The sequence below is a fragment of the Ambystoma mexicanum genome, chromosome 2q (assembly GCF_040938575.1).
Source record: "Ambystoma mexicanum isolate Mex_15411 chromosome 2q, UKY_AmexF1_1, whole genome shotgun sequence".
In the NCBI taxonomy this organism is placed as follows: Eukaryota; Metazoa; Chordata; class Amphibia; order Caudata; family Ambystomatidae; genus Ambystoma; species Ambystoma mexicanum.
In genome coordinates, this window is record NC_090924.1 from 1,148,449,442 (window position 1) to 1,148,474,705 (window position 25,264).

At 49.8% G+C, this 25,264-nt stretch overlaps 1 protein-coding gene across 9 annotated transcripts in view; it reads right to left on the reverse strand.

Moving 5' to 3' along the window:
• Positions 1-25,264, reverse strand: part of C1GALT1 (core 1 synthase, glycoprotein-N-acetylgalactosamine 3-beta-galactosyltransferase 1) — a 303,461-nt gene that overhangs the window by 243,968 nt on the left and 34,229 nt on the right. For 2 of the 9 annotated variants that reach the window (XM_069648536.1, XM_069648539.1), the window contains exon 3: positions 2,172-2,308. The exons of the other annotated variants lie outside the window; for them this stretch is intronic. The gene's annotated coding sequence lies outside the window, so the exon portion shown is untranslated. The remainder of the gene's footprint in view (positions 1-2,171; positions 2,309-25,264) is intronic. 9 annotated transcript variants of the gene reach the window in all.

A 25,264-nucleotide genomic window follows, 5' to 3' on the forward strand; every position in this document is an offset into this window, starting at 1 on the left:
GTTGCCAGCCCGGCAGAAGCTGCGGAGCTCGAGGCGGCAGCCAGAGGGAATGAGGAACGAAGCTGCAGCGGTACAGTAGCTGGTAAGTTGTTAACTAGGGGGGCGCGCAGGGTTCAAATGCGGCACGGCCCTAAAACGGATGTTCTAACTTTGTCTTTCTTCTTCTTCACAGGGTCCGAGTTCGTGGATGCGGAGTACGGTGCTGCAGCGTCGGGATAAAGATCACTAGATGTCAGGAGAGGAGTCTGCAGATGAAGCAATGAAGCACGTGGTTTCCTGGAGGGAAGTATGCAGGAGAACGCCTGGTTTCAAAGGTAAGTAAACTGGTCCAAGCGGCAGTGAGCATCATGTTGCATGAGAGTGCACAGTAACGCAAAGCACCGGCCTTAAGGATGGAGCAACCTATACAGCTGAGCTTCTGAAGCCACGCCCACCAGGTTCAGCCTGCCTGCCACACCCTGCACACCCGATGAGTCAGCACATGAAGACTAGGCCTAGGGAGCCACACCTGATGAGTCAGCACATGAGGATGTTCTCTGGAATAAAGGCTTTCAGCTCCTGGAAAATTCTTGTAAAATAAAAGCACTCCTGCACTGAAATAAAGCGTTCCTGCTCACATCTCTATATGAGCCTGGCGCCAAAGGCACCAGGACCGAGTCCAGCCAGGGCCCCTGTGTTTAGGGACCCAAAAGGGACTCAAGTGAGTCAAGTGACCCATTGCCCCCATCACTAGATGGTGTGGTTTTTGTGTTCTGGGGCCTGTGACCAGGACAGCTGCCCCCTGGCCAACTTCTCTGCTTCAAGGACCTCCAGCATATTCTCTGCTCCAACATCAAGCCTACCTCGAAATCTATCCTCCTTGGCAGCCTTAACTGAGGTCTCAATGACAAGGAACACATGAATGCCAACTGCTTCAGCGCCTTAGGTTTTATACAACGTAGAACGATACCCACCCACGCCAAAGGTTGTATTTTAGATTGGTCTGCATACCACAACTGTCAGGTTCCGATTACTCCAACTGCCCCTGCCCTTGGACCGACCACCATGTCATATTCACTGTCCCAACCAGCAGCCTGCCCACTTGCACCACCCTACCATTACTGCCCACAAGTGACCAAAGTGTGCAACACCTTACCAAAACCAGAATTCTGTCCTTGCTAGGTAATCTACAAGTAGCACAACCTTCCCAACAGCAACCCAGTCATTCTAGGCGATCTTTATCGTGAAATGATCACCAAAGCAGTTGACACCAATCGACGCCCACCTTGCACCACGCAAAACCAATCCCAAAAATTCATGGTTTACTCAAGATCTCCAATCGCTCCGATCTAAAAAATTTGAGGCTGAGATGAAATAGGAAGAACACCACACCCTCAAATCTCAATTCTCCACTGCTGCCAAAGAATACTAACAAGCTATCCTACTCACCAAAAATCCAAACAACATTACCAGAATTGCCAATCCCAAGTACAACACTTGTGAAATCTGCACCATCCCCAGACAGCTGGAAGTCCATTCCCGGCACCCCTGGCCCCCACTCAACATCACTAAAGATTATGCCTGGTGTACTAACATCCAAAATGCCCTCAGACAAAATCTCCACTCTTCATAATAAAAATCCAACTAAAGCAAATCACCATCAGCTCCAACACACAACCCCCACTCGATGCCCTGCCACCCACCACCCTGCGAAACCTACTGCCAGTTCGCTTTAACCCGGTTTCTGGACCAGACGTCACATGAATCCTGAAAGGCCTGAAACTGACCATATGTAAAAGAGACGCCTGTCCAGCACCAATCATCAAGGACTGCACGGATGCCCGGACTCCATTCATCACAACATGCATCAAAGCCTCCTTCTCCACCTGTCTGGTCCCTTCAAGCCTCCAGGAAGCTTGGGTTATTCCGTTGCTCAAAAAAATGTTTTATAAAAAAAAAAACCTCCATGGACCCCTCTGTCCCCATCAACTAACGTCTCATCACTACAGTCCTCTTCTTAAAGATTCTGGATCGAGCAGCCTACCTCCAAATCCAGCAATACCTGGAAGCCAACTGCATCCTTGGAATCCGTCAATTAGGTTTCGGTCCTTGTCAGTTCACAGAATCGGCTCTGCTGGACCGGAGGAACCAGCTTGATGAGATCAAAGATGCAGAAAAGACAGCACTCTTACCACTCCTAGACCTCTCAGCAGCCTTCGATCTGGTTGACCACAATATCCTCTGCCAGTACCTAATTTCCACTGCTAATTTCTCATTTGAAGCTCCCAGTGGTGGTCTTCTATAAATAGGCCAAACATCAAGACCCCGCCTGTGAAAGGTGGACAGAACACAAATCAAACGTACGATGCAAAAGCACTAAATCACCAGTGGCCAGACATTTCAATGAACATAATTCAGTTGCACAAATGCAATTTATGATATTGGAAGTGGTCAAACGCCCCCTAAGGGGGGTTACTTTAACACTTGTTTAATACATAGACAAATGTTTTGTTTTGGATTCACCTATTGGACACTGTACATCCCAGGGAGATGAATGAAGAATTCTGCTTAAACTGTTTCATTTGAATAGTGGCTTACCATGTAGAGAGGTATGTGAATGATAAGGTAGAAACGTATATATACAGATTGTGACTAGATGTGTGAACAGATTATTATGTTTATTCTTAATGAAGAATAAGATGGGCTATGTAGAAGTTAGAAAGTGCACGGTAGGTTGGTGCATTTAGCTTTAGGTGAACATGCCATGGGGTTTAGATACTCTGATGAACTGTGATTAGGGATGAGATCATCCAGTATGTTTATATGGTTTCATGCCACACTTGTGTAAAGACGAATGAGTAGTGAGTTTATCCTTGTGGTGTTGTATAAAATCAATGGTTTGCGGTCCTCAATATATGAATGAACACAGCATAATAATTGCCTCTAAGATCTGCAAAGAACATGGATTAATAATGTATTTATATTGCATTAACTGTGATTTTGATTAGGAGACTGTTGCTTGGTCAGAATGTCTAGACTAATATTTTAAGGTATATGGTGAACATAAAATTGAATATTGGGGGTCTATTACACATTGTGTCACCTCTTACCCATTAATTACATAGATAATTGCTGACTATTCGTATCAGAAGCAGTGAATCCTGACAGAACTGTTGATCACAGCTAGATTAGGTCGTTCTGTACACCATGTGCCGTTAGGAGATTATTTGGAATTCCATCTAACAGACGCATGGAGGACCTTGTATGAGGTTGCCTCTATGAAATAAACACTTTAACATATTGACGCCAGAACACTATGTTGGGGTACAACCCATTGGGTTGATTGAATAAATAAGGGAGATAAGGTCCCTTCCAAGATGGCGTCCGCATTAGGGATGCTTTCCTCAACATGTACATTGGCAGACCAGTGACTATTTTCACATTCTCCACTTCTGCATTACGCTGCTGTACTGCGGACACTGATGCTTGAGGACACGGTTTACTTGTACATTGGAGATAACCAATTGTATTCATCGGGCAGTACATAAGAGTTCGGTTTAGATACACCGCCCTCACCTATATGGTGGGATTCTGGTCACAATTGAAGGAGTATGAGCAATATATTGGTATCTATTGCTTTGCAGTAACGGTCCCATGCGGTATGAGATCATTCACCGAACGAAGGTCTCGTCTTGAATCCAGAAAGGGAAGTGATTGACTAGTAGTATTCCACACCCAGAGAACAGGAAGGTGGAGGTGAGATTGGCACTACATTAAGAATTTGAATAGAATGAGTCAACGTACATGTGTATGCTGGTCACTCCCAGATTTCTGCTACTGGTTTTTACCTAGAATTTGATCGAACATAAGAGGCCAGGTAGGCCTGCTTTATATTCTCCTCTGGCTAATATGGGGGTGCCCAATCTTTAAAGGTATATGCTACATAACACTTTAGTTATTGGCATCTATGGTATTTAACCAACTATACACAATACACCAGTATCTGTTCACAGTATACCATGAACCTGTACCTGTACACCCCCTGGCATGTGGTCACAGGTGATGAGGGTACTATTCACATGATTCCGATTGTCTTGAACTTAATATAATGTGAGCCATATGTATTATGAGATGCACAAAGAGCACCAAGTGCTTGGTTTTATGGATCTTCTTTTTATAGTGTTATTTGCTCCTGAAGAAGAGGAAAAGCCTACTCTAAACGCGTTAAGCACATTGTTTTTGGCCTCATCTGGAACATCACAGCAGGACATGTACTATTCACCGTAATAGCATTTCTGATGATTGTATCTGCTTAGATTCACATACTGTGCATATAGTCCAACATCTAGTGGTAACCGGGGAGTATTGCATCTTTCTTTCTAGGATCGAAAGGGGACGTCGACATGGGCGTGACTGTAACACTACCCCTAACGTGACGTGTAGTGTGCCCAAAATCCCTCACACGTCGAGGTCCCTCTGATTTGCGTGTTTTGTGTCGTGAGGGAGCCTTATAGACAGTGTGAGTGAATACAGACGAGAGAAGTTATCAGATGTCCATGTTCATTATACTCCATGAGAGGAGGGAGGGCGGGCGCATGTGAATCCAAGCAGATACAACCATCAGAAATGCTATTACGGGGAGTAATGAAGGTCTTCTGATGCGCATTAATCTGCTTAGAATCGCATGCTGTACATAGACTAGCGAGCAGTACCCAGAGATGGTGGTGGGATGTGAGAAGGAACAGTAGCAAAGAGATGTCTTAGCACTTCCTGTGCCACCTGAAATCAGACTTCGAGGGTATCTAGGCAGTAGTGTTGTGTAAAGTTGTGAACAGAATTTCAGGTTGCGCTTTACAAATGAACTCAAGAGGAACATGGTAGCCCCTGTGCCCAGAGTGGCGTGTGCTCTAGGCATGAAGGGCAGCTCTCTCTTGGCAAGAACATAGCACAGTGTGATGCAGTTTACAATCCAATTTGAAATAGCGGATTTAGAGACAGGGTCCCCTTCTCTACGTGCTGCCACTAAAACAAAAAACAGGTTTGTCTTTTCCAGATAATAGATCACTGCTCTCCTCACATCTAGTGTGTGCAGGCTTCTTTCTGCCACGTTTGTGGGGGTCTGGAAAAAGGCGGCTAGTGCTATGGACTGATTCACAAGGAACTTTGAAATAAATGTAGGCGCAAATCGTGGCTGAGTGCTTAGGACCACCTTATCCTTGTGAATCGTGACAAATGGGTCTTGAACTGAAAGGGCTTGCAGTTCACCAACTCTCCTTATTGATGTAATCGCCACCAAGAAGGCAGTCTTGTAGGCGAGTGCTTAAAGGCTAGCATTGTGCATTGGTTCAAAGGGAGGACCCATTAGTCTGGCAAGTACGACGTTCAGGTCCCACCTGGGAGCTGGGTTGGAAATACGGGGATGAAGGCCCTCATTACGACCCTGGCGGAAATCGAAAAACGATGGCGGAAATGCAATACCGCCATCGAATACCGCTCGGGGCGATTATGACCCGTCACCGTAAAGTACGATGCCATTAGCGACACCGTAGTGAACGCCAACGCTAACTGCCCAAGTACGCGCACGCGCGCCATGCAAAACCGTAATTACCACCATGGCGCAACGGTACGCGAATTCTGACCCTAGCGGACATATACTTAACGCCATCAAGCATGGCGGAAAGTACCATTCCGCCATGGTGAGAATTACGGCATCGTGAACCAACCGTAAATGGCCCTACTGAGTGCCTGTACACCACTCCCTGCCCACATTGCACAACTCCTCGTAGGTGCAATGAAGTTACACAATGCAACCAGTGAAATGTACAAGTCACCCATGCATGCCAACGAACAAATGAATGTAGGGGCTCCAAGTGCCTTGTGAGTGGCCATCCATATTTGGCATGTCACCATTGCCGTACTGATGCAGCACAGGCATGTGAAGGTTCAAGTACAGCAATATGAACTGAAATATGAGACAAAACAACAACAGGCCCCCATCGCTTGACACCAGTGTAAGGCAACATTCAAAGCAGTATCCTGAGGGAGACTGCACCAGCCCTGTACTCTTGCCAGTAAACAAACCAACCATCAGCATAAGCATGTACCACACAAGTTGGCAGAGTGACTGAGCAGCCAGGCTCATCTCAAGAGGGGCCAATGGGAGCTGCAGGGCACAGATGGCACGAATACAGAAGCTATTCCAATGGACATGACCTCAGTCTCCCTCCAAGAAACGCAAGCAAACACAGGCACCTGTGACCAGCCATTTTCTGATAATCACATCATTCCACCAATCCACCTGGCTGACCGGCATCTGTTACACAAAAGCTAATCCCCCGCCCCTGAGCATGACATCATTAAAACAGTCATAATGGCAGCCCCTATCCCTGACCTTACTGGGCTTCGTAGGCAAACGCGGCCAGTACAGTACCACGCAACTATACTCAGAAGCCGGAACCCAATGCAGATCTTCTCACAATACATCGCTCCACAAATAGGAATATGCTACATTACTTGCAAAGAATAACGCTACACGGTTAATATCAGAATAAAATATTAATGCACATCAAATTCACCAAGCCCAAACAGCTATTAGGTCATAAACTCCAAAACATTATTCATTAATGTGGGCTGCATCCGCAATAAATGACCAGCTTCTTCTTGTGTGACGCCCTGTTCCTTCATGGTACACAGGGGCTACATTCACTTTCAAAAAGGCAACATGGAAGCGCCTAGAACCGCAGGGCCGTCCCATTAGGTAGGCACTAGTCCAGCTGAAAGGTCGATATGTTGCTCCTAGCCACTAGTACTGCGTAAGGGCATGTGGCCCATTGGCGATCGTCCCATAAGATCGTAATGGTGCTCCACTGATTAACTCGAAGCAGCAGGTGTCGGGAGTAAAAGCCATCTGCAGGAGTGGCATACAGATGGCAGCGGCAAAAAGGGAGGAGATACCCGTCACCCAAATGAAATGAAAAAGAATAGAATGGGCATCAGAACTTCATTTGAATTACTCACTTCAATGATCACACTAAATCTACAGCCATATGCATGCTAGCCCACTCAAAAGGATTATTTCCACCCAAAAATCACTTGCGAATCATAACTATATAAATCGAGGTGAAAACACTATTACAAACGAGTGTTTGTGTGCATGCGTCTGTTAAAACAGAATCCATTAGATGGGATTAGTAACGTGCATAGACACAAGTGTTTGAAGGCGCGTCGAGACAGGGAGGGTTCAACAAGGGCAGATAGACGATGGTCCCACTATGGCAGCTCTGCATCACATAGCGCAGGGGAAGGGGATAGATTCCAAAAAGCCATGTACATGGCAAACTCTCAATTAAATCATCTGTCCATGCATCCATACATCATTCCCTCATCCCGGTATGAAAACGCCTGATTATTTACTAACATAACATTTGAAATTTCCATTGAGTCTGTGCGTAATGCAGTCTGCAAAATCCACTGTGCCCCAGCCCGGAATTCTAGTGTTGTGAAGTAACATGTATTTGGGAACGTCCTGCCTTATCGTCCACTACGCTATTACGCATCCCATACTATTCATATCAATCATTGCATTCTCGCCATGGCCCCTGTCCGAAGGACATTAAATAATAGAACGTTATATTTGCAGTCAGACCTGTGGGCGTCTCCTCGCCGCTAGCTGAAAACCGAAAGCGCTGTCCTTCGAATTCCTCATTTGCAACATCACGTCGAAAAGGCATCTGTGACCGCTTGAAATCACAAATTCATCCATGTAGTGCGGCAGTGTGTGAAAATGGCAACTGGCTTCACTCACAAATGGGACGCCCCGCCCGTCGGTGAACCTCGGTACAGTGCTGCATGAGGGTCCACCGTTAATCGAGTACTACATTCCACTGACCCTTCACAAGTTTGTTCGCGACTGCAAAGTTAGTATGTGAAACAATGGGAGCATAGCAGAATGAACATATAAACCAATATTTCACTGCCATCGGGATTAAATACATGATTGTAATAGCAAGATGCCATGCGTCAAATTGCAGCGTTGTGTGCGGGACGTGCTCGCCCAAAGGGGATTGCAGCTGGCACAGGTGGAATGAATCACCACAGGTGGAGGCTATACAGCCTGAAAACACAGGAATTGCACACCCAACCCCCTCCCACAACCACACCCACACCCACTCCAAAATGCTACCGGCAGGACTAGCGATGTTGGCCCTGGGGGACCTGATAGCACTGCAAGTACTCCAACTTCAAGAAGAAGACGAACACCAACTACTACAACAACCGGCCGCACAGAGGAGACGCAGGAGGAGGAGGAGGGCAAGGCAGGGCCAGCAAGGCCCACCAGCACAGCCACTACCACCACGCAGGCAGCCCGCAATCCCACGCCTCCGAGCTCATCCGTTCAACCTCACTGATGAGCAGATCCACACCCTCTACCGTTTGGACCGGGACACCATAACCGCCATTGTGGACATGACACACGCTGACCTTGTCAGCATGATAGATAGCCCAACCGCCATCCCACCCCTACTGAAGGTGGTGTCTGTACTCCACTTCCTGGCCACAGGCACCTACCAGCACACGGTCTGACAGTTGCATGGCATTTCACAGCCACTGTTGTCACGGACACTATTGCAAGTGCTCGATGCCCTCCTGAAGCACGCAGACGACTACATCTCTTTACCACGCTCGGAGCAGGAGATTACAAACACAAAAGTGGGATTCCATGCACTTGCCGGCATACCGGGTTGCATTGGTGCCATCGACTGCACCCATGTGGAATTGGTTGTCCCACATGCCATGGAGGTCCAGTACCGCAACCGGAAACAATATCATTCTCTTAATGTACAAATGGTGTGTGACTCCAACAGGATCTTTACACATTGTTGTGCCCGATTTCCTGGATCAACCCATGATTCTATGGTCTTGAGGAACTCTACAATACCACGCTACATGGAGCGACACGCAGGGAACAGATCCTGGCTACTCGGTGAGTCTCATTTCATGCATGATAATGTGGGGTATGTGATGCGGCAATGACCTGGCAGGAAGGGGGGGGGGATGCGTACGTAGCAATGTCATTCCACAAACATCCTTTATTGTCCACATACAGGTGATGCCGGGTATCCACTGAAGAGATGGCTCCTTACACCACTCCGGAACCCACAGAACCAGCATGAGGAGGACTACAACCATGCCCACTCACGTACCCATGTAGTCATAGAACAGGCATTCGGCCTACTGAAGGCTCGTTTCCGCTGCCTCAGCAGGTCTGGCGGGGCACTCCTGTACCGCCATGAGAAGGTTGCAAAGATGGTCATGGCATGTGTCATGCTACACAACATGTGCGTACGTAGAAATGTGCCCATGCCCCCTGACGCAGAACTGCAAGCACCTGAAGATGGTCATGATGAGGGTGGGGATGTGGCAGCACCTGAAGGTGTCCGCGAGGCACAGGAGGCCCGTGAAATTCGTTAGAATATCATAGATTCATGCTTCTAGCACTCACGCCTGGTGGCTGATACATGGACACGGGACTTGTGGCACTGTATGTCTGGAACATGCACAATATGGACTGTACGCCTATAAAGGCCTCGTACACAAAGATCAATGTCCACACATCTCATTGGATGATTGTGAAATGTTTATAGCATATGTGAACTTATGTTACACACCCCATCGACCCGCCACCCAAGTAAGCCCAACACCCCCCCTCCACCCTCCTACCTCCCCCCCGAACACCAGTGTCCAAAGATGCTCATTGTCAGTGGGCAGACGCTATTGCAAGCCCCCTCTCCGGGTATCAGGGGCACCCCTGCCTGTGGAGCGCAGGTTCCTCCCAGATCTACGTTGGGGGCTGCCCTGGACGGAACTTGCAACGGATGATGTCTCTGCCTGCTCACGTCCATGCATGTCCCTAAGGGTTTGTGAGAGCTCAGTGAGCACACGGCGCACAGCGGCAAGTTCACCACATACGTCTTTGGACGTCGCATGCAGTTCCCCCCTCAGGCTCTCGGTGCTTCTCTCCATTTGTACCCTTAGTGTCTCTGTACTTCTCTCCATTTGTACCCTTAGTGTCTCTGTACTTCGCTCCATTTGTGCCCTAAGTGTCTCAGTAGATGTTTCTATGGCTGCCTTAGAACCCCCACATTCATCAGCATGCTCCTTGAGGAGCGTGGCCAGTTGCTGCTGTTGCACGATCACCTGGTCGAGGGACTGTTGCCTCTGATGGGCCATGCCCATTTGCGGTGGTGTCACAGAGGGGCTGATCACCTCATGTTGCCTTGCCACAGGGCTCGTGGGGGATGGCCAGTCGTCGTCTTGTGGGTGCCCCTGCGTGGTATCCTCATGGTGTACGGGATGAAACAAACAGGGGGATTGAGACAGGTCATGGATGGGTCCTACATCGACAGCACCGTTTTCTGTGTCGGAGCATGCTGGCATTAATGCAGTGTCACCTATGGTGCTGCTGCCACCAGAAGCAGTGCCTTCTGTGGCATCCATTGGGGGGACCTGTGGTGCTGCTGTTGTGGGCATGCTGGCTGCTGGGGTGCCTGTTGGAGTCCCCTCCTGTGTGCTGCCACTTGATTTGTGCTGCTGCCGTGTCTTGATCCGTGCAGCTGAGGTGGAGGGTCTTTGGCCGTTGGTCTTGGCCCTCTTTGCAGGTGTGCTGGTAGGGGTGTCCTGAAGCTCGTCGTTTGAATCAGACCCTGTGGTGGAGTAAAGGAGGGCGAGCGTTATTTATGGGTCTGTGGAAATTGGAATGGCAATGTATCACATGCATTGGGGTGGTACTTGAGGGTGATTTGGGTCAGGGCCTTGGAGGTGGTTTCATTTTTGTGTGGATTGAGGATGCAGTTGTTTAGCAGCCTGCAGTTAGGGTGTGCATGCTGCACGTGTAGAGGGTGTTTTTAGGATTTGTACTTATTTATGTATTTAATGTGACTTTTAAAGTGCGCTATCAGGCCAATGTATGTGGACGTTCTCCTGGACATGTGTTTCTGTTGCACTATGTGGACACATGGTACTTCACATGATTGGACATTGTGGATTTAGCATTGTTTTATTTGGCCCACCTACCTGATTCTTCGGATGTCTGCACTCCTTTCTCCATCCCTCCGACTCCCTCTATACTCTCCATTCCAATGGTGGAGGCACAGATTTCTTCCCAGGGGGTCAACTTGATGGGTGATTCCGATCCTCCCCCGGTAGCTGTGGCAATGTTACGGTTGGCTGATAGTATGCTCCGTACGCGTATCCGCAAGTCGTCCCATCGCTTTCTGCATTGCTGTGGGTTGCGGGGTGCGGTCCCCACCGCACTTGCCCGCTGTGCCACCAGGGCCCATATGGCCTTCTTGTTCGCAAGTGCCGTCCTGGTCATTTGCGTCGAGAAGACGACGGCAGCATTCTCCTGGAGGGTCTCTGTGAGCACGGTGAGTTCCTCATGGGAGAAGTGGACCTGCCGCTTGCGGTCGCACGCTTTTTTCGCAACTTTTCCCATTTTGATTGTTTTCACTAGGGTGGCTAACGGGTTGGGATGTGTCTCAGGGTAGGATTTTTAATGGTTGTGTTGGGATTCTGATTTTATAGGTGTACGACGTGCTGTTTCCCGTTCCGGCCCCATGTTTTTACTTCCGTTTCCGTATATTTACGGTCACCGTATTTTGCGATTACCGCTCATTACGGTGACCGCTATGATGGGTGGCGGAATTGCACCTAGGGCGCCGTACGACGGCGGTGAGGGGCGTTTTGGGGACATTTCTGCCATCGCGGACTTTGCATTTCCGCCATGGCGTAATGCTCGTGCCCGATGGGTCAGAATTAGCCGCACTTTACTCCATCGTGCAATGGCGGAAACGCTATTTACGCTATGGCGGTCAGGTCAGTTACTTTCCGCCAGGGTCGTAATGAGGGCCGAAGTCTTTTTACCCCTTCCATAAACGCTTTAATTACTGGAATTTTCCACCACAAAACCTTCTTCTGGGACGTGGTGTATGCTGAAAGCGCAGCTAAGTGGACTTTTAAGGAATTGAAAACCAGGCCTGAATCTAGAAGGCGAGTTAGGTACAGGACAATGCATTGGTGTGCATTCAATAGGATTGATGCTTTTGCCATTACACCAGAAGACAATGCGTTTCCATTTGCTGGAGTAACAATGTCTGGTGGTTTCCATGCTTCCCCAAGTATGTCCATACATCTTTGGGTAGTCGGAGGTGGCCGAACTCTAGGACCTCAGGAGCCAGGCTGCTAAAATGAGATTTTGAGGGCATGGATGTAGCGTCTCCCCCGGTCTTGCGACAGCATGTTGTAAGGGCATGGCAGCTTCCTGGGAGGAGAGACGGACATTGCCATGAGATGGGAGGACCAAGGTTGGCAGGCCCACATCGGGGCCACTAGATTCATCCCGACTGGCTCTTGGTGCATCTTGTGCACTATCCTGTTGAGCATAGTATCAGGGGGGAAAAGCATAGACACATTTCCCTGACCATGTTATACAGAGACTGTTCCCCTTGGAGCAGTTCTGAAGGTACCTGGAGGCGTAACCTGGGCATTATTGTGCGTTCTCCAGAGTTGCGAACAAGTCAATCTCTGGGAAGCCCCAGTGTTCGAAGATGTTAAGAACAATGTCCGCATGCGATCGCCACTCGTACTCCACGGGTAGTGTGATGTCTCTGCGGAGTACGTCCGTCAGAAGATGGAGATCCCCTGGAACATGTGGTGACAGGAGAAACATCTTGGGGGTCATTCCGAGGTTGGAGTTAAGGGAAAAACGATGTCGGTAAAGGATTACCGGCATCGCTTACCGCTACAGGCTATTCTGACCAACCAGACCGCTATTTACGGCACCATAAAGTACGATGCCGTAAATAGCGGTCATGGCGCACCCACACAACACCATGCCGGCATTAGCGGCATGCCGTAAACCGAAGAATATCACAAGTGATGCGGACATGCAAAGAACGGCCTCCTGAAGGCCGAAAAAGTGCATACCGGCATGGTGTAAATACTGGCATCGACGACCAGGCGTTAAGAACCCTGAGCAGTGTTTCCAAGAGCCACAGGTGCACACAATCAACACAGGTGGAGGCAACGGAGTCAAGGCCAGTACAAAAGGAGCACACCCACACTCCCTCCCATACCAAGATGATAACAATAGTAGTAGCATTACTGGAGCTGGAGGCCCTGCTTGCAATGCCTCAACAACAACAGCCGCCACCACAGAGGAGGCGCAGGAGGAGAAGGAGGGTGAGACAGGCCCAGCATGCCCCACCAGTGCAGCCACCGTTACCACGCCGGCAGCCCCAACCCCTCGCATCAGAGCCACCCCCTTAAACCTAACACCTGACCAGATCCACACCCTGTACCGGCTTGACCGGGACACCATCACTACCATAGTGGACCTGATAGACAACGACATAGTGAGCCTCATAGAAATACGCACCGCCACCCCCCCCTCTACTGAAGGTAGTGTCTGTGCTCCACTTACTTGCCACAGGCACCTACCAGCACAAAGTGGGGCACATGCATGGCATATCACAACCCTTATTTTCCCAGATACTGAACTAAGTGATGGATGCCCTCCTCAAGCACACAAGGGACTACATATCCCTACCACGGACTGCCCAGGAGATATTTGATACAAAAGTTGCCTTCCGTGCACTGGCCGGCATGCACAATTGTGTAGGTGCCCTCGACTGCACCCACATGGAGTTGGTGGTCTCGCATGCCATGGAGGTGGTGTATCGCAACTGCAAGCAATACCACTCCATCAATGTGCAGATGGTATGCAACACCAGCAAGATCATCACACATTGTTGTGGCCGATATCCAGGATCAACTCATGACTCTTTGGTACTGCGGAACTCCACGCTACATGGAGCGACATGCTGGACGAAGTGCCCGACTGCTTGGTGAGGTGCCCGACTGGGCCATGGCAGTGCATCGGGGTTGCGAGGTGGGTGGCTGCATATTCCACCTGGGTGGGAATTGGGGGGGGTGCATCCTCCACCTGGGTGGGAATGGGGTGGATGCATATTCCACCTGGGTGGGAATGGGGGGTGCATAGCAACTGAAATGGTACATGACAAACAAATCCCATAGTGATGAAGTAAGGTCGACACCTATCACTACATGACTAACAGGTAACCAGCCCACATCCCACAACACATGCACAACTCATCAGTGGCCCTCACACACCGTAAGGTCATCCTGCACTATGCACTATGTTGCTGTGTCCAGCATATCACCACACAGGACAGTCATCACTGGGCGTGCATTGAACTGAGTCAACCAGGGATACCTCAGTGTGTCATTGGTTTGGCACACCCATAGGAGTGCTGCATGTCACCACGGAACTGATCAGTGCAGAATGCCCAAATAAGAACCGACTACAGCCAACGCTCCCTACTACCAAATTCCAAACACTACGCATCACTGATTTTACACCAACACTGCTGTATTCATATACGATGCACGTGCAACAAGATGTCAGTGCACACCATGACCGATCTTGAAGATGCAACCCACACCATTAGTCCATTGCACAGGATACAAAGCGGGGCCAGAAATGGGGTCAATGCATCCAGGGACATGTGCGTGTGGGCACAAATTACCTGCTACCATGTGAGACTAGTACCGTTGTCCAACATGAATGTGCAAACACTTACCTTCATTCCACTCTCATGCAGGTGATGGTGGCTATCCCTTGAAGCCGTGGCTCATGACCCCTGTCCGAAACCCACAGAACAGGCACGAGGAGGACTACAATCGTTCCATACCTGTACACGTGTGGTGATTGAGCAGACCTTTGGCCTGTTGAAGGCACGATTTTGGAGCCTCAGCCGGGTCGGGTGGGGCACTTCTCTACAGCCATGAGAAGGTGGCCAAGATCACCATGGCATGTGTAATGCTGCACAATATGTGCATCAGTCGGAACGTGCCTCTGCCCCCTGACATGGAACTGCTACCACCTGATGAAGATGAAGGAGAGGAGAAAGATGTGGCAGGACATCATCACTGTGCCGATGCACAGAAGGGACGTGCCGTGCGGCAGTCATTGATTGCACAATATTTCTGACACACAAGTCAGCAGAGGGTGACATAATGTTAGGACATAGGGCACTGGGTGTGGGAATACATGTACACTATGCACTATGCAAGATTAAATGACACATGCGCAATGATGAATGTACACTATGGTTATTTTTTTGTAACACAACTGGTGTATTAAAAGTGAAAATATCAACGTGAAAAACAAATCTTCAACCACCCTCACCCTCCCTCCACACACCCTCACCCGCCTCCCCCTCCTCCCACAACTCCCCCACACACCCTCACGCCCCTCCCCCTCCCACCTCAACAACCCCACACTAGTCCCATAGGGTCCACGTAGCCCACATGAGACTGCCAGTATAGTCACTCTGCGCTCCCGGAGCCAGGGGGAGACATGTCCCGTCGGCGCTGCGCACAGAGCGACCGACGGAGTGGGCTGGTCTGGGTGGAGTTGCTCGTGGATGGTGTGTCCTCATGCTGAGGCTGTTGGCCTTGATGAGCAGCCTCCAAAGCATCGGCTATGCGGCCGAGCACCTTGCGGAGGCGGTTAGTGTTTTCGGTTATGGACTGGCCCAGTGCCCTCAAATCAGCACGCCACTCCTCCTTGGCCTGGCGATTGTCCTGCACGAATTCCTATATCAAGCAGAGTGCTGGTCGGCCCGCTGTGCACCGCCGGATGAAGCAGTGGCCCTGCTGGGGATCGGGCTGACATGTCCTGGCGGCGCTTCATCAACGGGACTGTACATGGGACCGCCATGTCCCTGTGTCTATCCTTGGCCAGACTGCTCCAGTGTGTCGTTCTCACCAGAGTCACTGAAGGATACCTGGGGGTTTGAGAAATCTTCAAGGGTGTGCACGACTTCCACAGTGCCGTCCTCAGTTGTTTCCCAGATGTCATTGGGGCTGTCCTCAACTTCGAGGGGGGCCGTGGCTGCAACCTCCCCAGCCACACTGGACTCCTTGGACCATGGCGTTGGGCAGGTGTCTGCAGGCAGTGCAGGGAGGGGTGGAGGTGGTGCACACTCCACGGGCCTTGCTGGTGCTGGTGGTGTAAGTTCCAGTGGTGTCTTTGGCGCTCGGACATGGCGCACCCACACAACACCTTTGTCCTGCTCCTCACCGTCATACTCATTGCCTATGGGGATGGAAGAGAGGGACGGCATGAGTGATGTTTGGATAGCCAGCATTCATACATGGCTATGATTGCACATTCAGACAATTGTGGGTAATCAGCATTTGTGTAGGGAATAGCATGTCTTTCTATACATGGGTGGTAAATGCATGCATATGTCATTGTCACTCATGCTGGACAGGTACTGTGCTGTCTAACATGCACACTGTTTACATCAACTACCCTGTGTGCCTCATGGAATTAGTAACTTTGTGTGGTATGCGTCATGTACGTTACTGCCTTGCATCTGGCACTGGCTTGGGTCTCACTTGCTTCGGCATGATTTACAGGGGGGGGGTGTAGCCGACCATGGCGTGACTCTTTGGCCAGACGTTAGCAGGGACTTTCATCACATTTGCCTTAGCAGTATTTACCTTGGACACTCACCTCCATCAGCGGATGACGTGGCGCTACACTCCATTTCTCCAACCCCTTCAATGGATTCGGCCCCTATCATGTCTGCACATGTCTCCTCCCACGGCATGAGCTTTATTGGCGAACGTGGTCCTCCTCCGGTCTCCAAGGCCTGGTTTGGGTTCCCAGAAAGGATGCTCCGCACCCTCAGTCGCAGGTCTTGCCAACTTTTGCGGCAATCTTTTACGGTGCGGGGGTGTTGCCCACTACGCTCACCTTCTGGCATACTAGTTCCCAGATTTCTTTTTTTTTTCTGCGCCGTCTCCCTCCGCATGTTGCTGCTAAAAACTGTCCCGGCATGCTCGTGTAGGGCATCTACGAGCATTTGCAGCTAATCTGGCTGAACCACTCTTTTCAGAGGCGGCAGCTCCCTTCTTTGGTGCTTTGGGCATTCCTGGGTGGTTGTAGGAACTTTTCCGGTCAGTCACCAGGGGTCCTATGTGGTGAGGATGCAATGGATCGTGTTTTTAAAGATGGCCGCCGTGCTCCTTCCCGTTTCTGTGCGATGACGCCATCTCCGGTTCCGCAATTTAACGGTGACCGTAAATAACCGTGACCGCTATTTACAGTCACCACTAATGTCACATTGGTCTATGGCGGTAGTGTTGTCTAGGGTTCGATTCAAGCTTGTGCCCGCAAGCCTGTAATAGTGCGCTTTTAGCGGGCTACTGCCAGCTCAGAAACGCTATTTGCGCCATGCTGGTAAGGGACGGTACTTACCACCAAACTCGGAATGACCCCCCCCCCCCCTTGTGTTTGAGAGTCCATTTCCATATGTTGTGTGACAGTTTAGACAGCCCTGGAGAGTGAGTGCCTCCTTGTTTACGTAATACATGGCCATAGTACTGTCCGTGAGGACTAGAAATGTATTCCCTGGATGTGTGTTTGGAAGGCCTTCAGGGCCTTCAACACTGCTAGCAGCTCCAAAAGGTTTATGTGGTTGGTTGCTATCGCTGGGGACCACACGCTGTGCGCGTCTGATGAAGGTGAGCTCCACACCCCGTCAGAGATACGTCTGTGATAAGAGTGGCTTCTACTGAGGGGGTGGTGAAGGTTTTCTCACGCAGAAGAATTTCCCTTGACCACCGCTGAAGAGACTGAACGAGGGCTGCCGAGACTACCAAAAGATTGTCCATTGTCTGCTGGCCTGACACAATTGGCTCGAGAGCCACTCTTGCATGTAGCGCAGACAAGCGTGTGGAACTAGGTAGAAGCAGGAGGCATCTACATTTTCCTCAACAGTCGCATGGCTTTTCGTACGGTCACCTCGTGACTGGCTACATAGAGAGAGATCTGGAACAGCATGTTTTGAACCCGCTCGGAGGAAAAGGCGAGGCAGTCTTTGGTCCGAATTAGAGCCCCCAGAAACTGTTTGACTTGGCTGGGTTCTAGGCTGGACTTCTTCTCGTTGATCAAACAGCCTAGACTGAAGAGGAGATCTACCATCTTCTGGGTATTTGTGGTTAGGCATGTTCCGTACAAATCCCTGGTTATTAGCCATGCAGAGAAGGAACCAAGTACCTCAAGCATCATGCCCATGTTGCCTATATGCTGGGAACCAGAGTGTGAAACACATGCAGTGCCAGTGAAAATACGGATACCAAGGAGAATCCTGGCAGCAAGGTTCCCATTGAGAAAACCATACCTGCACACACAACAGTATGATGGCCATTTGCAAATAACCAGATGGGAGTTGTTGCAGACAATCAACACTACCATAAAGGGATTCAATGCTATAAAGAGCTGAGAGCCATACGACCGATGACTCTTCAGAACAGACACGTCCTAGACATGATCACAGCTATGGATGGAGGTGTTGGTGACAAAATTGGAGAATCATGTTGCACATTTATACCCTCTCATGACGAGAATGGCCCCCTGACAGAGGCCATAGAGATGCTGACGAAGCTACACGTTCAGATGGTAGACGAAGTGGAAGATATTGCTGATGACAGTTGGTTTGGATCACTCTTTTCGTGGGTTCCACAATGGATGGTGGATATGTTTAAATTCTTGGAGCCCTGATAGTGATGCTTCTACTTGGATTCTGTGTAATCAGATTGCCTATCTCACAATGCAAAAAAACTGCAAAGAAAGCTATAGGGATGAAGATCATGATTGATGTTGAATCAGGATGGGAAACGAAGGAGCCAACAGATGAAGAAATCAGAGACTGGGTGTTAGTGTTAGCAGCGCACAGTGATGCGGGGAGGTATGGTTGCTTAGCCTACCTAACTGGCGAATTTCAGGGGTTTTTCGGTTTTACTGTGAACCATAATGGCACATTTGTAAAGTTTTGTTAATAAGTGCACAGGTTTTTGGTAGGGCAACTAACCATAATGTTCCCTTAACAAAGATTATATATCGCATGTTGTAATCTATTCACTACATAGCTAACCTCAAGAAAAGCAATTGAATTGCAGAAGTGAATCAAAGAAGGGCGAGTCTGGAGCAGCCCCAAGAAGCCAAGGCCGCTTTGGGCCGGAATGATCAGACAGTAGCTACAAACGTGTGAAAGAACAAACTCCTGTTCAACATGCACGAAAACAAGGAAGACGTCAGAGGTTCATTAAATAATAGTATTCTAAATACACCAGAGCTCGAAATTATGGTCCTCAGTCACGTGGATGGGTGAATATGGACAATCATGACGAACCACACCAACGCAAGGAGACGGAGCATACCTCTAAGCCTTAATTGACGTGCAGAACACAGGTGATGATATGCTAATTGGTGGGAAGCTATGGTCAAGACCAACCCGCCAGCAACTGGAGATCATCCTGCATGCTGCTGGAGTAGGTGGAAAAGTACTGATAACGTAGTAAAGATCCCTATAGTTTGTGTAACTAATGGGATGTTGTGTATTATTTTTGATTTTTTTTTTCAAAAATGTTTATTCGGTTTTCAGGTAATTGTTTACACGAAATCAAAAAGAAACAGCAATCATAACTTTTTTTTTTTTTTTTTTTAACGATTAGGTCCAGCATTCATGACAGTCAGAGACCCAGGTAGTTGCCCCTGCTGGGGATCTATATCATTTTGATATCTACAAGTTCGAGAGTTCATATACAGAGTTCACCAGCACCTACCGCCCCGGATGAAGGAGCGTGAATGAGTTGGGTCAACCAAGTTGGCGTCTTCTCATGATCTGGACCAGGTTCGGAAGGGTCAGATGTATGCCTTCGGGATTTCCCCCCCGAAGCAGTGGCCGCTGTTGGGGTTGGAGAGCATTTTTCTCATATATGCCGCACGCTCTAGTCGACACATTTTGGAGTGTGTCTTTGACCATTATGCAGCCGTCGGTGGCAGGGTTGATTTCCAGTGTACGATCAGGAGTTTCCTCACTGAGAACATGATGAGGGAGATCAGTTTGCTAGTCAGTGAGTCCTGGTGCCAGTCTGTGCCATCGTCTCCCAGCACCAGCGGGGGTAAAGGGGACGTCAGTTATGCCGCTTAGTGTGGGATAGACCTTTTGCCAATATGTGGCAACGCAGGGACAGGACCAGAGTACGTGTCCCATGGTCCCGATGCCTTTGCAACCCCCCCCCCGGCACTGGTTCGTAGACGGATTGCCATTTTGTGCAGCTTTTCGGGGGTGTAGTATAGTCGCTGTAGTATTTCGAATTGAGTTTCTCTATTCTTGAGATTGAGGGAGGCCTTTGGGACCGCTGCAAAGCTTCTTTGGATTTTAGATGCGCTCACTGGGGTGTCTAGGTCCTCCATCCATGCTGCCGCCAATGCGTTTAGTCTGTGAAGGTTATTTGGCATGGCCATCAGATAGAAGGTGCGTATGCGTGGGAAAGCATCAGCGTTGTGATCCATTTCTTTCTCGCACGGCATGGGGGGCTGCAATCTGGATTCTAGTGTGGTGTGTTGGAGTATCGACGCTTGGAAAGATCGATAATGTAGCCAGTTGCCCGGCCCCAGACCCTGCTTAATTTGAGCCTCCGGGAATCTCGCCAGTACTCCCTCTTCTAGGATGTCCATTAGTCGAACATTAACCCATGTGCTTGCTTGCCAGGCCAGTGGGTACATGACCTGTGCCCCTTGCGCCACTCGGAGCCTGAGCCACTGTGGGAGGGTAGGTGTTATTATGGGGTGCGTCTTGATGCAGCTTGGGAGCTTATGTAGTGGGGTCACCACGATTTCAGTGGGGCCATTATGGATGTCTCCATGTTGTGCCAGCTGGTGCCTTCCTTCATATTGAGCCATCGTTTCGTCCATACCAGTTGGGCTGCTTGACAGTATGCCTTCAGAGAGGGAACCGTCAGCCCCTCCCCCCCCCCCAAGGATTTGTGAGCTTGTAGGGTTCTGAGTCGGACACTGGCTTTCTTGCCCCTCCAGATGAATTTACTGATGGCTGTGTTTGTTTCTTTGAACATACGTGCTGTCGGTGCAATTGGTACCATCTTAGCAATATATATGAGCTTGGGGAAAGAGTTTATTTTCAGGGCATTTATCCTCCCTGACTACGAGAGGTCGGTGTATCCCACGTCTCAAGGTCTCTTTGAATGTTATCCAGGACCTGGGGGTAATTAAGATCTCCAAGTTCCGTTATTGATGTGCTTATTCGGATCCGGGGTCCCAGGGTATGTCACACCGGAGGGGTAGAACTTCTGTTTTGTTCCAGTTCACTTTGTAGCCCACCATTGGGCTCATCTTTTGCAGTAGGGACCGAACATAGGGGAGTGCATCCGGGCAGTTGCTGACGTAGATTAAGAGATCGTCTGCATCTAATGAAACGTTATGCTCTTCTGGGGCTTGACGGATTCCCACCCATGCTGGGTCTGTGCGCATCTTTATTGCCAATGGTTCAATGGACAGAGCGTATAAGAGGCGATAATGGGCAGCCTTGGCGCGTGCCCGATTGTAGCGTGAATTCTTCCGATGCCACTCCGTTTGTGATCACTGTTGCAGTGGGTACTGTGTAGAGAAGTTTGATTAGCTGTATCAATCTAGAGGGAAAGCTGTATTTTTAGAGAGCTCTGAACATGAATTCCCATTGCACCTTATCGAATGCTTTCTCAGCATCTACCGCGATGATAGCATCGTGGGGGTCTCTCTTCCCAGCGATTATATGCAGTAGTCTGCAAATGTAATCTCCGGAGTGTCGTCCCTTTATGAACCCTGTCTGATCTTTGTGGACAAGTAGTGGCATGAAATTCTCTATTCTTTGGGCCAAGCACTCTGCCAGAATGTTGGCGTCCCGAGTTTATTCGCGGAATTGGTCTGTAGGACCCACACAGTTCCGGGTCTTTCCCTTTTGTGTGAAATACTATTATGTTAGCACCTAACATGGATTTGGGTAGGCGTTTGCGGGTTAGTGCTTCTTCAAAGACCTGAGCTAGATTCGGGGCGATGTCATCTGTTAGGCATTCGTAGAGGTCTATCGGAACTCCGTCAGGGCCCAACGACAGGGACTGTATTGCTCGATTGATTTCGTCAGATGTAATGGGTGCGTCTAGAGTTGCTGCTTTATCTGCTGTGATACAGGGTAAGGGCCCAGACTCTAGAAATGTTTCCATTTGTTGAGGCGTGCATGAGTCCGTGTCGGTGTATAGCTCGCGATAGAACTAAGCAAACCTGGTGTTTATATGGTCATCTCCCTCTATCAGCATTTTGTCGTCAGCCCTGATGGCTGCGATTTGCTGAGTGGCTTGGCGTTGTTTGAGGGCAAGTGCCATTTTCCGTAGGGGTCTGTCGCCCTCCAAGTAGTCGTTTTGTGCCCAGCTAGTGTATGCCTTCTGTGCTCCGTCAGTGGTCATTTGCTTGATCTCGCTCCTTATTTTCACTATCTGGGGTCGGAACATTTGATCCCGTGTCGCTTTGTGTCTTCCCTCCAGCATCTTAAGCTCCCTCGTTAGAGTGGTCTCCCTCTCCCCCATCCCTTAGTTTTGTGGACCCATCGCGAGATGCACTTCTCCCGATGAATTACTTGAAAGCGTCCCAGCATCTATAGGGTGTATATTCCGGAGTCAGGGTGTCTGCCCAGAAGTTATCTGTGTCATCCGTCAGGTGTTCCACTATGCCAGGGTATTGTAGCATTCTGAGATTTAGGTGCCAAGATGGGGGCTTCCGAGGCGTTTCTGGGAGTGTAAGGCAGAGTAAGATCGGGGCATGATGCGAGATGGTGGTCGGTTGTACTTCGCAGCGCGTGACCATATGGGCGGCGTTAGCGGGCATTAACCAATAGTCCAGACAGGAGTAGCTGTCGCGACGGTGGGAGTAGTGAGTTTAGTCGTGTTCGTCTGGGTGGGAGTGCCTCCAAACGTCTACCAGGTGATGTTCGGCCATTAGGGTGTTTAGGGCTAGCCTTTTTTTCATGTTAGTTATTTCATTATTTATGGTCCTCTGGGTCTAAGGTCAGGTTGAAATCTCCCCATATAGTCATGAAGTTGCCCATATGCTTGGCGCATTCTGAAAAGGCATCGACGAAAAATGCTGGCGAGTCTGTGGTGGGTGCGTACAGTGTTAGTAGCGTGATTGGGTGTTGGGATATTTGGCCCTGGATTAGGACATAACCGCATGCTCTATCGCTGACCGTGTGTTGGATCTGCAGCGGGATCCGTTTATGAATCAGGATTGATGCCCCGCATTTCCTGTGGTGTGGTGAGTGCGCTGCCGCCCTACCCATCCCCACGCTAGTTTCTCTGCTTCTATCCCATTGAGGTGCGTCTCTTGTAGGAAGACGATGTCACCCTGCATTTTCATCATTAGTTTCAGCATACGCCTACGTTTGATGGGGTGGCCCAGGCCCTGGATGTTTAGGGTCAAAAAGGCGATTTTAGCCATTTGTCCAGTGGGGAAGTTTGTCTTGTGGATCTAGCCCTGTGGTCAGCTGCTTGCTTGATCTCCGTTGGCACCCATTGGAGTAGGTGTGGGTTGCTTACTCGTCTCTTAGGGGTTAATTTATGGGGGGAATGCTCCCCAAACAAATATGAGGTCTGAACCATGACATCTGTCTAGCCTTGAACAAAAACATTGGGTGTACCAACCATTCAGCACACACCCAATACTGGGTTGAATTACCCACATAGGGACTTGTTATGCGAGAGCTGTTGTCTGAACATTGTTACCCATATGTCATATCAAGCCTGCATGGAGAGGGGGGGTGGCATGGAGCGCAAGCTTAGTAGGTGTGGGGATGCAAGGCCTACCCGTTGTCGCTCCGCCCTCTGCCCCTATGGTTGGTTGGAGGGGTTCCTTGGTGTCAGGCCACTCAATTTTCTCTTTGTGAGGTCTTGCCTTGGGCCCATCATGTGTTATTGGTGTGGTTCCTACGGTACTTCAATTGAGTAGTGGTTGAATATCTTAATGTCCAAGCCATTTTTGCGCAATTGGGGTGCCGATCTGTAGGCCTTTAGGATGAGAGCTTCATGCTGAAAGTTCAAGATTCTCATGGTGATGGCTCGGAGGTGTTTCGTTAGGTGCCGGCTTTGGGATTGGCTACCCTTTGGACTCTTTCGATGGTACGATCGAAAGATCTCCTTGGGGAGGCGGAGGTCGTTTGCAGGAGATGGTATATGTAGTCTTCCAAATCCGTGCCTTCTACGGTTTCTGGAAGTCCGACCACCCTTAGGTTGTTCCTGCGGGAGTGATTTTCCTCGTCTTCCATCTTTTCCACCAGCCGCTGCACCTCTCGCATGACCCCATCAAGGTCGGGTTTCCTCTGTAGTTTGGTTGTCTTCCAGCGCGCTTATGCGCGGTTCGTTGTCGGTTCTTTCGGCTTGAGTGTTTAGCTGGTTATGTACGTCTTGGAGGTTTTTTCTGATCTCTTGGACCATGTTATTCGTTTGAGTCCTTTGGCCGATTAGTTTCATTTCGGCCAGGATAGCCTGCAGCTGCGCCTGGACCTCCATGTCGGTTTTATTACACGTCGAGCGCCTTGGGAGGCTTCCTGGCTTATCTTTGTCTGCATGATCTTTCGACTCTGCATTATGTGCAGCCTGTTGCATCCCTTTCTGTGCCTTTTCCTAGGGATAGCCGATTCGTGAGGGTGATCTTGGCAATGCATCGGGGGTGCGAGAGGTTGTTTGTATGCACCTTGTTCTGGGAGGTTCCCGGGGAGACACCCCTTGTAGATCTCCGGTCTTTCACCTTATAGGTCTTCCCTGTTCTTTTGTTTGCCTTTGAATCCTGGCCCCTTCAGGTGCGTCATGCTTACAGGCGATATAGTTTGCCCATTCTTTGGGGTTGTGACGGCCCCCCAGGGGTGGCCTGTGCAATGGTTGAGCGGGGCCAGTGATTGCCGCTGTGCTGGATCTGTGGTGTTTTTATATAGTTCTCTTTGTAGACATTTGCGGGTGCTTCGCCCCCCAGTATTGTGTTTCCTGTGGGGTGTGAGCTGGTGGGGGCGACGCTCCTGGTGATTTTCGGAGTCGCAGTATCAGACCCTCCCACCCCCTCGGGGTGTGATCCAGCCGTTGAGGTAGGTCCGACGGTTGCGGCGCGGTCTTGGTTACCGCCATGTGTCTGTCTGTTTTCTCCTGCCCGGTTCATGCTGTGGAGGCTAGGGGAGTGGAGGGGTTGCAAATGGAGGGTCCCCCATGCCTCACCATCGCCACTGAGCGACTGCTCACCCTGTCTGCAATCCGGGTGATGAGCGTAGTCTTGGCCGGTTCCAATAGGAGGTGGGTGCAGGGGATGTGTCCACTG